This window comes from Macaca mulatta, chromosome 4, assembly GCF_049350105.2.
Source record: "Macaca mulatta isolate MMU2019108-1 chromosome 4, T2T-MMU8v2.0, whole genome shotgun sequence".
Lineage (NCBI taxonomy): Eukaryota > Metazoa > Chordata > Mammalia > Primates > Cercopithecidae > Macaca > Macaca mulatta.
The window spans coordinates 151878618-151893726 of NC_133409.1; the positions used below are offsets into that span (position 1 = coordinate 151878618).

Here is a 15109-nt window from a genome sequence, read left to right on the forward strand (position 1 = left end):
TGGCTAACACGGTGAAACCCCGTCTCTACTAAAAATACAAAAATTAGCCGGGCGTGGTGGTGCGTGCCTGTAGTCCCAGCTACTCGGAGGCTGAGGCAGGAGAATGGCGTGAACCCAGGAGGCGGAGCTTGCAGTGAGCCGAGATGGTGCCACTGCACTCCAGCCTGGGTGACAAAGGGAGACTCCGTCTCAAAAAAAACAAAAAAACAAAAAAACAAAAAAAAGGCTGGGCGCGGTGGCTCACGCCTGTAATCCCAGCACTTTGGGAGGCCGAGACGGGCGGATCACGAGGTCAGGAGATCGAGACCATCCTGGCTAGCACAGTGAAACCCCGTCTCTACTAAAAAATACAAAAAAACTAGCCGGGCGAGGTGGCGGGCGCCTGTAGTCCCAGTTACTCGGGAGGCTGAGGCAGGAGAATGGCGTGAACCTGGGAGGCGGAGCTTGCAGTGAGCTGAGATCTGGCCACTGTACTCCAGCCTGGGCGACAGAGCGAGACTCCGTCTCAAAAAAAAAAAAAAAAAAACAAAAAACAAAAAAACAAAAAAAAACACATTAGCTGGACGTGGTGGCACCACCTGTAATACCAGTTACTTGGGAGGCTGAGGCAGGAGAATCGCTTGAACCCAGGAGGCGGAGGTTGCAGTGACCTGAGATCGCACCACTGCATTCCAGCCTGGCCGACAGAGAGAAATAAAATAAAATAAATAAAATAAAATAAAAATGAAAATAAATAAATAAATAAATTTTAAAAATGGGCAGGAAGATGTCTGAACATAAAAACACTTGACTCCACAGCGACCAAGGAGAGACAACTTAAATCTCAAATTCTCCTTTTTTTTTTTTTGAGACGGAGTCTCACTCTGTCGCCAGGCTGGAGTGCAGTGGCTCTAGCTATATCTGCTCTCTGCAAGCTCCGCCTCCCGGGTTCAAGAGATTCTCCTGCCTCAGCCTGCCGAGTAGCTGGGATTACAGGTGCGTGCCGGGGTTTCTCCTTGTTGGCCAGGCTGGTCTCCTACTCCTGACCTCAGGTGATCTGCCCGCTTCGGCCCCCACAAAGTGCTGGGATTACAGGCCTGAGCCACCGAGTCGGATCTCAAACCCCAAATTCTTAAGTATGGGTGAGCCCAATCACCCCTCCCACTGCTGAGGAGAGACGCTTGGTCGGACTGGATTTAACCCAATGGGATTCAAGAAAAAGGTAAAGTCCCGCCTCCATAGCAGCTCCGGTCCAATGGGAGCCTCCCGGTATGTTCGCTGGGAGCTGGGCCGGACTACGCTGGCTGGGAGCACTGGCTGGAAGCACCGCCTGTGATATCCACGGGACTAGTGGCAGGGGACCTGCACCTGAGCGAGAAGCACCAATCCCGGCCGCCCGCCCTCTTGCACCCCACCTCGTCCTACTGCTGTCCTTGCTGGTGACGGTTCGTTCCGGAAGTCAAGCCAGTGAGTGCGGGACTCTGCTCCGCCCTCCATACCTGCTAAGTGACCCCCTCCCCGATAACGTCTGACCCCTGCAGCCTGGCAGCGAGAGTCCAGCCCTCCGGGGAGACTGAGGCCGGGTGCCACCACCACCACCACTGGAGTCCTGACGATGCCTTACGCGGGTGCTGAGTCGTAGGGGGACTTAATTATGTAGCACCTCCCCCCTTCCCCTGAGCCATAACCTTCCCCAAACTGTGGCCTTTATGAGGCCCCTTGGGAGCGCTTTTTGGAGCCCAGGGAGGTCTGGGGCGATGGAGCTTGCACGATAAAGTCAGGCTTAGCGGGTAGGTAGGGCTTCCTCTGAAACTGGTTGTCTCTGGTAAGTAATTGTCCCATGTCTCACACTTGAAGATTAAACTTGGCTGTAGGAGGTCCTTATGCCCATAATCCTAGGACTTTGGGAGGCCGAGCTGGGCCAAGGATTGCTTGAGTGCAGGAGTTGGAGACCAGCCTGGGGAACATGACGAAAACCTGTCAATACAGAAAATACAAAAAAATAAGCCAGGCGTGGTGGTGCACGCCTGTAGTCCCAGTTAGTCTGGAGGCTGAGGTGGGAGGATCATTTGAGCCTGGGAGGCAGAGGTTGCAGTGGGCCTCATGATTGTGCCACTGCACTTCAAGGTGGGTGACAGAGTGAGACCCTGTCTCAAAAAAAAAAAAAGAGAAAAGAGAAAAGGAGCCAATGATAGCAGCTGTGTTTGTTAAAAATATACATATATACACATATACGTGTGTGTGTGTATATATATATATATATGTTTGGAGACGGAGTCTCATTCTGTCGCCAGGCTGGAGTTCTGTGGCACAATCTCGGCTCACTACAACCTCTGCCTCCCGGGTTCTAGCGATTCTCCTGTCTCAGCTTCCTGAGTGGCTGGGATTACAGGCATGCACCACCACGCCCAGCTAAGTTTTGTATTTTTTTAGTAGAGATGGGGTTTCGCCTCGTCGCGGTTTTTAACCTGGACTTAAAAATACATTTTAACGTGGCCGGTCGTGGTGGCTCACGCCTGTACTAGACTTTGGGAGGCCGAAGCTGGAGGATCATGAGGTTAGAAGATCGAGACCATCCTGGCTAACACGGTGAAACCCCGTCTCTACTAAAAATACAAAAAATTAGCCGGGCGCGGTGGCAGGCGCCTGTAGTCCCAGCTACTGGGGAGGCTGCGGTAGGAGAATGGTGTGAACCTGAAAGGCGGAGGTTGCAGTGAGCCAAGATCGCACCACTGCACTGTAGCCTGGGCAGCAGAGTGAGACTCCGTCTCAAAACAGACAAACAACAATATATATATATATATTTTAGCGTAACTACCAGGTGTGTTTTTTGGTATGACCTCTAATCCTCTGAGATTGGTAATTTTCTCATATATGAAGAACGTGAGGCCCAAAGAGTGAAAACCTTGTCCAAGGTAGTATGTCTTAAAAGAATCATCTGAGGTGCTTGTTAAAAGTAGATTATTGGCCAGGCACGGTCACTCACGCCTATAATCCCAACACTTTTAGGAGGCCGAGGAGGGCAGATTACCTGAGGTGGGGAATTCGAGACCAGCCTGACCAATGTGGAGAAACCCTGTCTCTACTAAAAATACAAAAAAATTAGCTGGGCGTGGTGGTGCATGCCTGTAATACCAGCTACTCAGGAGGCTGAGGCAGGAGAATCGCTTGAACCCAGGAGGCAGAGGTTGCGGTGAGCTGAGATCGTTCCATTGCACTACAGCCTGGGTAACAAGACCGAAACTCCCTCTCAAAAAAACCAAACCAAACCAAACAAACAAACAAAAAATCAGATTCTTGGCTGGGCCTGGTTGCTCACGCCTGTAATCCCAGCACTTTGGGAGGCTGAAGCAGGCGGATCACCCGAGGTCAGGAATTCCAGACCAGCCTGGCCAACATGATGAAACCCTGACTCTACTAAAAATACAAAAATCAGCCGGATGTGGTGGTGCGCACCTGGAATCCCAGCACTTTCAGGGGCCGAGGCGGGCAGATCACCAGGTCAGGAGATCCAGACCATCCTGGCTAACACTGTGAAACCCCGTCTGTACTAAAAATACAAAAAATTTGCCAGGCCGTAATGTCACGCGCCTCTAGTCCCAGCTACTCAGGAGGCTAAGGTAGGAGAATCGCTTGAACCCTGGAGGCAGAGGTTGCAGTGAGCCGAGATTGCACCACCGTACTCCAGCCTGGGTGACAGAGCGTGACTCTGTCTCAAAAAAAAAAAAAAAAAAATACAGATTCTTGAATGGACGAGGTGGCTCACGCCTGTAATCCTAGCACTTTGGGAGGCCGAGGCGGGCAGAACACTTGAAGTCAGGAGTTTGAAACCAGCGTGGCCAACATGATGAAACCCCATCTCCCATCTCTACGAAAAATCCAAAACAATTAGCCAGGTGCGGTGGCCGGTGCCTGTAATCTCAAGTACTTGGGAGGCTAAGGCATGAGAATGGCTTGAACCCAGGAGAAGGAAGTTGCAGTGAGCCGAGGTGGCACCACTGCACTCCAGCCTGGGCAATAGAGCAAGACGCCGTCTCAAAAAAAAAGACCGGTACAGTGGCTCACGCCTGTAATCCCAGCACTTTGGCAGGCCGAGGTGGGCGGATCATGAGCTCAAGAGATCAAAGGCATCCTGGCCAACATGGTGAAAGCCCATCTCTACCAAATATACAAATATTAGCTGGGGGTAGTGGTGCATGTCTGTAATCCTAGCTACTTGGGAGGCTGAGGCAGGGGAATCACTTGAACCTAGGAGGCAGAGGTTGCAGTGAGCCGAGATTGCCCCACTGCACTCCAGCCTGGTGACAGAGCCAGACTCCGTCTCTTGAGCTGGGTATGGTAGAACGTCCCTGCAGTTCCAGCTACTCAAGAGGCTGAGGTGGGAAGATCACTTGATCCCAGGAGTTCCAGGCTGCAGTGAGCTATGATTGTGCCTCTGCATTCCAGCATGGGCAACATAGCAAGCAAGACCCCATCTTTTGTTTTGTTCTGTTTTTGAAATGGAATTTCACTGTCTCCCAGGCTAGAGTCACAGCAACCTCTGCCTGCCAGTTTCAAGTGATTCTCCTGCCTCAGCCTCCCAAATAGCTGAGATTACAGGCACACACCACCACGCCCAGCTAATGTTTGTATTTTTTTTATTTATTTTTTTGAGACAGAGTTTCAGTCTTGTCACCCAGGTTGGAGTGCAATGGCGCAATCTCAGCTCACTACCACCTCGCCTCCCGGGTTCAATCCAGTTAATTTTTGTGTTTTTTTGTTTTTTTTCTTCAAGACGGAATCTCACTCTGTTGCCCAGGCTGGAGTTCAGTATCCTGATCTCGGCTCACTGCCACCTCCTCCTCCCAAGTTTAAGTGATTATCCTGCATCAGCCTCCTGAGTAGCTGGGATTAGAGGTGCGTGCCACCACGCCTGGCTAAATTTTGTATCCTTAGTAGAGACGAGATTTACTGTGTTGTCCAGACTGGTCTGGAACTCGACCTCGTGATCCACTTGCCTTGGCCTCCCAAAGTGCTGAGATTATAGGCGTGAGCCACTGTGCCCGGCCAAGACCCCATTTTTGAAAAACAAAATATAGGACTGGTCACGGTGGCTCATGCCTGTTAATTCCAGCACTTTGGGAGGCCGAGGAGGGTAGATCACCCGAGGTCAAGAGTTCAAGCCCAGCCTGGCCAACATTGCGAAACCCCATCTCTACTAAAAATACAACAAGTAGCCAGGTGTGGTGGCACGTGCCTGTAATCCCAGCTACTCGGGAAGCTGAGGCAGGAGAATCACTTGAACCCGGGAAGTGGAGGTTGCAGTGAGCTGAGATCACGCCATTGCACTCCAACCTGGCGACAGAACGAGACTCTGTCTCAAAAAAAAAAAAAAAAAATAGGCTGGGCACAGTGGCTCACACCTGTAATTCCAGCACTTTTGGGAGGCTGAAGTGGGTGGATTGCCTGAACCCAGGAGTTTGAGACCACCCTGGACAATATGGCAAAACCCCACTCTACAAAAAATATAAAAATTAATTGGGTGTGGTAGCACATGCCTACAGAGGTGGGTGGATCACCTGAGGTCAGGAGTTCAAGACAGTCTGACCAACATGGAGAAACCCCCTCTCTACTAAAAATACAAAATTAGCTGGGTGTGGTGGCGCATGCCTGTAATCCCAGCTACCTGGGAGGCTGAGGCAGGAGAATCGCTTGAACCAGGGGACAGAGGTTTTGGTGAGCCAAGATTGCACCATTGCACTCCAGCCTGGGCAACGAGAGCAAAACTCTGTCTCAAAAAAAGAAAAAAATTAGGCATGCGGATCACCTGAGGTCAGGAGTCAGGAGTTCGAGACCAGCCTGGCCAACATGGTGAAACCTGCCTCTACTAAAAATACAAAATTACTCCAGCCTGAGTGACAGACCAAGACTCTGTCTAAATACATACATACATACATACATACATACATACATACATACATACATATATACGTAAATAATTTTGGACCCAACCCTTCTGAGTCAGGCTCTTAAGGGAAAAGGCCTGAGAAACAATCCAGGTGATTCTCAGGCTCCTGGGAGCTTGGAGAGCATTGCACTGTACCCTTTTACCTCTGTCAGGAGCTGGTTTTCAGGACTTCCGTGCTGAATAGAGGGAATAACCAAGGGATCAAGGGAGTTGGAGGAATCGGCTCTGAACAGGAAAAGAGATGGCCCCCAAGAGGGAAGCACAGCCATAGACAAGTGGTAGGGTGAGTCTCAGGGTTAGCCCACCACCTCTGAGTGAAAGTCAGAGCCATCTCTGAAATAAAGGAGTAGAGCAGCGTGGTAGATGGTTTGAGGCCAGGGTAAGGGTTTAATGAAAGGGATTAAGTGGTGTTTGGAGAAGGGAAGGATGGGTCTTCCCTCCAGTGGACCATCTCAGGAAGGCACTGGGAGGTGGAACTGCAGGAGGAGTACAGAAGTGCTCCAACCTTCCTGTTCCAAGTGGGTCAGGTGAAGGCAGGGTGTGATGAGGGTGGAGACAGCAGCCTTCAAGCGTCCTTGTTTAGCTTACTAAGGAGCTTGGAAACTATCCTGAGGACAAAAGGGGAATCCTTAGAGGAGGAGCAGAGAGGTATGCGGTCTGATATGTATTTCTGGATAGATCATTCTGATTATATCAAGGAGGACAGATTTTAGATGCTTAAGACTGGAGGGAGAGAGACCAGTTAGAAAGACTCTGGCTATAATCCAAGCAAACTATACTATGGGCTGGTTTGGTGGAGGTAGAGGAATGTCCAGATTCAAGAAACAGGAAGTTAAAAATCAGCAGGGCTTGGTGACTGTTTGAAACTAGGGGGTGTGAAGGGAGACAGCAGTCTAGGATAAACACCAGATATGCCAACTGTTTGGGAATATCCAATTGTGTTGTAGAAGACAGGAAAACAAACAGGCTGGAGGGGACTCAAAAGAAGTGTTGCACATAGATAACTAAATTAGTCATCTGTAGATAGTACAACATATTCGTGTGTACAGAGATTGAAAGGGACAGAAGGACTGAGTAGGCACTAAATATTCACAGTACCCTAAATACGTGAGACGTGAGGCACTCAGGATTCATGAAGTCTCAATGTGATGGGTATGCACACTGCATGACCCACAGTTCAGCTGGTGTGATCATTCCACCCAACTTGCACCCTCTCCCGTGTGTCGACCCAACCCAGCACTTGGCTCCTGCTTCTCAGAATGTGTTTTACATTTATTTAATAAACCATGTTATTTGAGTATTTAAATTTGGTCCATGAGCCTTTTTGTTCCATGACCTCTCAGATTGCTTCATGATGTTGTACCAGGAGGCTACATTGAGGTAGTTGCCCACACCTCAACCCAGTTCTGGCTTGAGTAAGCAGGCGGGTGAGAGGATGATGCCACCCAGCAGGGGTATAGGATGAGAGGCAGGTTGTTCCATGGCCAGGGCCAAGAGGAAATACTCAGTTTTGGATGTGTCAGATTTGAGGCCATATGGAACCTTAGGTGCAGATGACCAACAGGTAGGTAGTTAGTTGGATATACCGATGTGAAGAGCAGGGATGTAGAGATTTGGGAGTCATTACTATTTAAAACAATGAGTCTAGATGAGGCCCTGCAGGGAGACAAGAGGTTCCCTTCCCATTGTTCAGTCCGCATTCCCCTTACCCACTCCTTTGGTGCCCTAAAAAATAGTCACACAGCCTCACCACATAGGCACCCTGTGCAGTGTCTCCCAGGCCAGACTCCTGTTGGAAAATAACCCTTTCCCATCATTCTCTTTTCCTCAGCAACCCACTCTGCACTACAGCTTCATTGCTCTTTCCCAGTCCTGCCCTGGGCAAGCCCCTTATGAAGTCTCAGGCCATCTGGATGACCACCGTTTCTTATGGTGCTGCAAGGAGGGCAGGGGGCAGAGCCCCGCACATCCTGGGCTCAGGCCAGGGACCTAAGAGCTTGGGAGAAGCTAGTTCTCAGACTGAAGGCCAGAGCCCAGCACCTTGTCACCATCCTGAGGAGTATCATGGCACACAACAACCAGAGCCAAGGTGATTAGGCTTGGGGACTCAGGAGGAGGCAGGAAAGAGAGAAGAGCTCAATATAGGTCTGAAGATGTGCAGCTGCATTCGTTATTGTTTAGCTAAGATGCATTAAGCTCTGCGTGGGGCACTGTGCTAGGCACTCAGATACCACCCTGCTTCACTGAGATCCTGATGCTATCTCCTCCTGCCTGGGGGAATTCATCCCTGACCCAGACCTTGTTTTATGTACCCAGTGGTGCCAAAAGGACTGGGTCTTAGGTATTAGCAAGAGTAGGACAGAAGTATAAGACCCTCACCCTTTCCCCCAGTCAAGGAATAAGTATCTAAGAAATAACCCACAGTCACTGGGCACGGTAGTTCACACCTGTAATCCCAGCACTTTGGGAGGCTGAGGCTGGCAGATCACAAGGTCAGGAGATCGAGAGCATCCTGGCTAACACAGTGGAACCCCATTCTACTAAAAATACAAAAAATTAGCTGGGTGTGGCGGTGTGCACCTATAGTCCCAGCTGTTGGGGAGGCTGAGACAGGATAATGGCATGAACCCAGAGGCAGAGCTTGCAGTGAGCCGAGATAGCACCACTGCACTCCAGGCTGAGCGACAGAGCAAGACTCCGTCTCAAATAAATAAATAAATAAATAAACCACTGTCTTTGAGCTCTCAAGCCTTCCCTTCAGGTGAAAATAGTCTTTTTTTTTTTTTTTTTTTTTTTGTCTTATTGCCCAGGCTGGAGTGCAATGGCACGATCTTGGCCCACTGCAAACTTCACCTCCCAGGTTCAAGCGATTCCCCTGCCTCAGCCTCCCAAGTAGCTGGGATTACAGGCGCACACCAACATGCCTGGCTAATTTTTGTATTTTTAGTAAAGATGGGGTTTCACCATGTTGGCCAGGTTGGTCTCAAACTCCTGACTTCGTGATCTGCCCGCCTGGGCCTCCCAAAGTGCTGGGATTACAGGTGTGAGCCACCGCACCCGGCCAGGTGAAAAATCTTATCCATCTTTCTCAAATCCAGGAAATGAGAAAAACTGGCCTTTTTCTGACATTCACCTCCTGCCACCACCAGTAGTTAATAAGAACCCTGGTGACCTGAGCAAAATATATTTCTTTTTTTTTTTTTTTTTTGAGACGGAGTTTCACTCTCGTTGCCCAAGCTGGAGTGCAATGGCACGATCTCGGCTCACCGCAACCTCTGCCTCCCAGGTTCAAGCAATTCTCCTGCCTCAGCCTCCATAGTAGCTGGGATTATAGGCATGTGCCACCACGCCCAGCTAATTTTATATCTTTAATAGAGACGGGGTTTCTCCATGTTGGTCAGGCTGGTCTCGAACTCCCGACCTCAGGTGATCCACCCACCTCGGCCTCCCAAAGTGCTGGGATTACAGGCGTGAGCCACCGCGCCCGGCGAGCAAAATATATTTCTAACCAATATCATTTTTTTTCATCGAGCAAACATTTAAGCCTAGTAAGTGCTGTTCATTTTGCTGTTACCAATAATACACCTTACAATAGCAGCTACTAGTTCTTGATTTCTTATTGTTAGGTCCTACATTAACACTGGCAAGGATTATCTCATGAAATCCTTACTTGTGTGGTAGAGACTATGCTTATGTCCAGTTGCCAGATGAAGAAAGCAAGGCCTGGAGAGATTCTGTTACATTTGCCATGGGCATATAGCCAGTAGCTGGCATGTAGATCGGGGATTTAAACACAGTGCTGTGCTGGGCCTTCAGGAGGGCGGGTGGGTATGTGTGGCTGAACAGGGCATGCTGGGTACATGGGAGGGAGCCGCTTGCTGCAGGGGAGGGAGGGTGGATGCAGCGTGACTTCAGTGGGGATGCGGATGACAGAGAAGCTATGTCTTGGGGAATGAGTGAGGGTTTATCAGAGAAGGGAATTTCAGGCATTTTGGGAGGAGGTAGGAGTGGAGGTGGAGAGAGCCACCGTTTTGCCCTCTTATAACTTTGGAGTTCTGGGGTTTTGAGTTTTCAGAGTCACACACCCTCCAGACCACAGTGGTCTGTGAGTTGTTGAGGAACCAGAGCAGCTGGGGACACTGGCACTACAACTATGACAGCCAGGACTTCCTTCTTAGCACACTCGAGTCTTTCAACTCCAGCAAAGGCCAGCCAGAACCAAGCAGAGCTGCAGAAGGGGAGAAGGGAGGGAAACAATCCTTCCTGACCTCGGGCTGCATCTACCCTCTCTGGAAATACCTGAAAGCTGGGGTGGGACCACGGCCCACCGTAGGTAGTTGATAGTTGCGGACTGGTCAGTGCGGGGAAGGTGGAGGAGCTGAGGGCACTGTGGGAGGGATGGAGTGCAGGCCCCTCAGCCAGCCCTCAAAACTCCAATACCCATGTCCTCAATGAACACAGCTCTGTTGCTGACCGTCCTAGCCACTCTGCTTGCCTTTCCTTTCCCGTGCTTGGTCAGCCCTTTTCCCACTTGGTGTTCAAGTTCTGACCCAGGGCTGAGCACCCAAGGGCTCTCAGGGTGGGGCATCACCTACAGTCACCATGGAACACAGTGGAATGGTGCCTGAAGTCCTGGTGTGGAGGATGTGTGGCAGCTTGATAAGACCAGAGGCAGCCAGTTTGTCTAGGAGGTCTTTGCCACCACTTTTCCCTGTCCCACTACTCCCCTTGGTGCATGGGACTCTCTGCAAAGCCCCTGGAGAGGAGCCATCCCAACATGCTAGGCCCTTGACCTCTATCCTCCAGTGTCCAGCTAACTTAGCTGAGGGATGGCCTGCCCCAGCCCCCGAGTCCCTGGAACCCTAAGCCACTTACCCCCTGGGGCATGGCACTGCTCAGAGTCAGCAGTCCGCTGCGATCCCTTTGACGTGAGCATAGGTTCTCCTGTCTGGTGACGCACCGGGCTGATGCTGAGTCTTTGTGTAACCTCAGATGAGCAACTGGGGTTTGGAGGCATGTAGCAAAGGTAGGGAGCCCGGCTGGTCTCACAGAGACCCACATACCCTCTTGCCTTTCAGAGCCTCCCCACATGAAGCACCCCCCAGTCTGGATCTTCTGTGGGCTTCTGGCTTCCGCAGTGGTTGTTGCGGGAGCTGCAGGTGCCTTCCTCTGGAAGAAGTGGAGAAAGGGCAGGACAGCAGGTATGCTCAGAATATCAGAGCTGGAAGCAACCTTAAGCATCACTGGACATCAGTCTCTCTGGGAGGCTGGGGCTTGAGAAAAGAAATTTCAAGAAGAGCAGCCTAGGGAATATGAAGAGAGGGGAGTGGGTTAGGGGTCCTGTTTCCTCTCTAGCTGACTTATGTTGCCTTCTCCCAATATACGTATACATTCTCTCCATCTCTCTCTGTCTTTGTCTCTCTCTCTCCCTCTCCTTCCTCCCCCATCTTACCCATGAGAAGTTTTACCTCCTGAAGTATGTTTCTTTCTTCTTTTTTTTTTTTGAGATGGAGTTTCGCTGTTGTTGCCCAGGCTGGAGTGCAATGATGCGATTTCGGCTCACTGCAACCTCCGCCTCCCGGTTCAAGCAATTCTTCTGCCTCAACCTTCCAAGTAGCTGGGATTACAGGTGCCCACCATCACACCTGGCTAATTTTTGTATTTTTAGTAGAGACGGGGTTTCAGCATGTTGGCCAGCCTGGTCTCGAACTCCTGACCTTGTGATCTGCCCGCCTCGGCCTCCCAAAGTGCTGGGATTACAGGCATGAGCCACCGTGCCCAGGTATGTTTCTTATAAACACCCAAGCAATGAAAACCAAATCAAAACTGGGCTCTCAAACTCCTCCTATCTCTCTCTCTTTTTTACTTTTTCTTTTTTTTTTTTTTTCTTTGAGACGGAGTCTGGCTCTGTCGCCCGGGCTGGAGTGCAGTGGCCGGATCTCAGCTCACTGCAAGCTCCGCTCCCCGGGTTTACGCCATTCTCCTGCCTCAGCCTCCCGAGTAGCTGGGACTACAGGCGCCCGCCGCCTCGCCCGGCTAGTTTTTTGTAGTTTTTAGTAGAGACGGGGTTTCACCGTGTTCGCCAGGATGGTCTCGATCTCCTGACCTAGCGATCCGCCCGTCTCGGCCTCCCAAAGTGCTGGGATTACAGGCTTGAGCCACCGCGCCCGGCCTTACTTTTTCTTTTTTTTTTTTGAGATAGAGTCTCATCCTATTGCCCAGGCAGTGCAGTTGCTGAGTGCAGTGGCTCGATCTCAGCTCACTATAACCTCTGCTGCCCAGGTTAAAGTGATTCTTGTATCTCAGCCTCCTGAGTAGCCGGGATTACAGTCATGCACCACCACATGCAAAACAAACAAACAAACAAACAAAAATCACCATTTTTTCTTGTATTTTTAGTAGAGACAGGGTTTCACCATGTTGGCTAGGCTGGTCTCGAACTGCTGACCTGAAGTGATCCGCCCACCTCAGCCTCCCAAAGTGCTGGGATTATAGGCATGAGCCACTGCTCCTGGCTTCCTCCTATATCTCTTGATCAAACTTCAGGGGAAAACCTGCCAGATTCCCCAGGAAGGCTGCTTGGAGGTAGGTGGCGGGGTACAGGGAGGCCTGTGCCAACTTCTCATTGAACACCACTTCCAGCTTTCCTACCCCCATTTCTCTTCACAGGTATGCTGAGAGAAGTCTACATTCCCATGTGAAGTAAGTGGGGTGGGTAGATGGGAGGGCATATGAGAGTGGGGCAGCAATTTTATGTCTGAGTTGGAAGGAAATTTAGAGTTCATTTAGTCCAAATCCTCTTTACTAGGTGAGGAAACTGAGGCACAGGAGGGGGAGGTGCCATTAGCCAGGGAGTCAGAGCCAGGACTTAGAACCTGGTCCACACCTCCTAGTTTGTTCCTAACCAATCCTCCCCACTCCTCTTTCTCTCACCTCTGACTCCCTATAGGCTACAACTAGAGTTGACTCCTCTATTTGAGGTAAGAGTGTCTGGATTTGGGATAAGGTGACCTCAGTTTGCAGGTCTCATGGTGGAGATCAGAGGTTCCATCGTTGAGAAGAGGGGACTTGGTCCACACTGAGCAAAGGAATCTGTCTAAATTACTATTAAGAGAGCTCATCTCCCACGGTGGGCCAAGCCTGAACCCTCAGCCCTCCATTTCTTCCCTTTCTTTTGCCTTCAGATTGACAGGCCTAAGAAGTCAAAATAAGTGGTTTCCTAGACCTGGTCGAGAGCAAGTCTCTATTGGTCCCAACTGAGTTTTTTCAGCTGTTTTTTCAACCAAACAGCACCCCATCTTCCAGTGAGGGGAAGGGAAGACTGGGCTGACAGCGGGAAGACTGGGCTGACAGCAGCAAGGCTGCTCATCTCACCTCTCCCCATCCAGCCATGCCAGCCGCCACACCTGGTGGGGAGAGGTGGGCCTCACCTGGGTCCCCTGGCAGTGCTCTGTGAAGAGTCTTGACATTGTACTGTCATAATAAAGGTGTATGTGAAGTATCTTTTTATGGTGACTTTCTAAGACCCAGGCAATCATGGGACCAGTTCTGATGACTCAGCCTGGTTTCCAGTCTCCTCCAGGCCCAACGGTGGTCCCCAGCACTGGTCCGGGCCTGGGAGAGCTGACCTTGGCTGAAGTGAAGCCACCTACCCTTCAGGCATAACAGGACAGTGAGACGGAAGGAAAGCATGCCTCAACCTCCCATCAACCCTGAGCACCCCAGGAGGGGGCCGGCTAGAACTCTAGGCATGCAGGAGGCTGACCCCTGACCTGGCTCATATCCAGCCACAAGGCAGCCAGGGACCCAGGCACCCACCCCTTGTCTGCATCCCTCTCGGGAATGGGCCTCTTGCCCAAGCCAGAAATACACCACCCACAGTACAAATTGTAATCTAAAAACAAGAGGGTGGTGTTGAGTGGGGAAATTGTGGAAGGTGTTTTAGGAACCACTAGGAAAATGGGCAGCAGGGACTCTCTGGACTGGCTTGGGGAGAGCGCTTTTGGGGAACCTGTAGGATGGCAAGCTGAGAAACACTGGTGTGGAGATTCCAGCCAAATCCCAGGCCTGCCCCTCCCCCTCCTCTGGGAGGCCGTCTTCTTGGCAGACAGCAGAGAGATGCATGACAAAGGTGCCGTGATGGTTCTGTCCTGGGGATTGAGATGGCTGGGGAGGGGCCTCCTCCTGTTCCAAAGCTTGTTCCTCCCACCCCCACCAGGCCCCGTAATCTACCTGCCTTTTGGGCAGTTAAAGGCTGAGAAGTGAACACAGCTCCAACCCCACTGCCTTGTAGACCTTTAGGCAGATCTGTGGCAGGTATTGAAATGCACGCATACAATTAGGCTCAGAAAGTCTACACAGACAGGAGATGGGCACATGAACAAAGGCAACATGACAGAGTGGGGGAAAAGGCTTAAAAGACTCACGGATGCTACCAAGATTAAGACAGCTGGCCACAGGACACCCAACCCCTCAGAAGGCAGAGCCAATGACCCCAGCAGACAAGCCCAGGCAGGGCTAAGCCTGGAGCCTGCAATGAGAAGCCTTACTTAAATCGACAGAGGGCAGCGTGCCCAGTCCAGACCTGGCCTTCTGGCCTTCGAAGCTGCGGGGATTCCTGGCCCAGAGCCCCCTCTGGAGCCCCCAGACTTACCCCAGGCCCTCCACTGCGATCAAGTTTTGGGAGCAGACAGACAAACATCATCTCTCACAGACAGGCATTCCGTTGGCTATTCTCTTGCAAACAGAATCAAGCACTAGGCCAGCAGCATGAGCCTCAGGATACTCAGGCCAGGCCCAGAAAAACAGACCCTGAGGGGGAGCTTAGGGCAGCCTTCCTGCACCCCTCCACAAATCACTCTCCACCTCCTCTCCATCTTTCTGCCAGCCAGCCCCACTAAACAAAGCACATCCCTCAATCTGGGGGCTGGGGGAGGGATGCACAATGAAGCTGGATGCCTGAGTCCCCCAGAGGAAGGAGGAACTAGATACCTAGGTCCCTGTGGGGGGCCCTTGGTGCCCGTCTGAGGCTCAGTCTTTGAGGGGATTGTAGAGGGGGGTTGCTGCAGCTCCTTTTAGCGTCTCTGAAGGGGATTCTGTGTGAGCGGATTGGGACTGGGGGTTGGGGAGCAGGAAGTAGTCCCCAGGGGAGCCATCCAGGCCCATTCAAGGGTTGAGCACTTG

The 15109-nt window shown here is 51.2% G+C and overlaps 1 long non-coding RNA gene across 1 annotated transcript; it reads left to right on the forward strand.

The window, feature by feature from the left end:
• The first annotated feature begins 793 nt into the window (after positions 1-793).
• Positions 794-13431, forward strand: LOC144340501 (uncharacterized). The gene is made up of 2 exons (XR_013416684.1): positions 794-1446; positions 11005-13431. It is a non-coding gene; the product is annotated as an uncharacterized LOC144340501 (long non-coding RNA).
• Positions 13432-15109: the final 1678 nt, after the last annotated feature.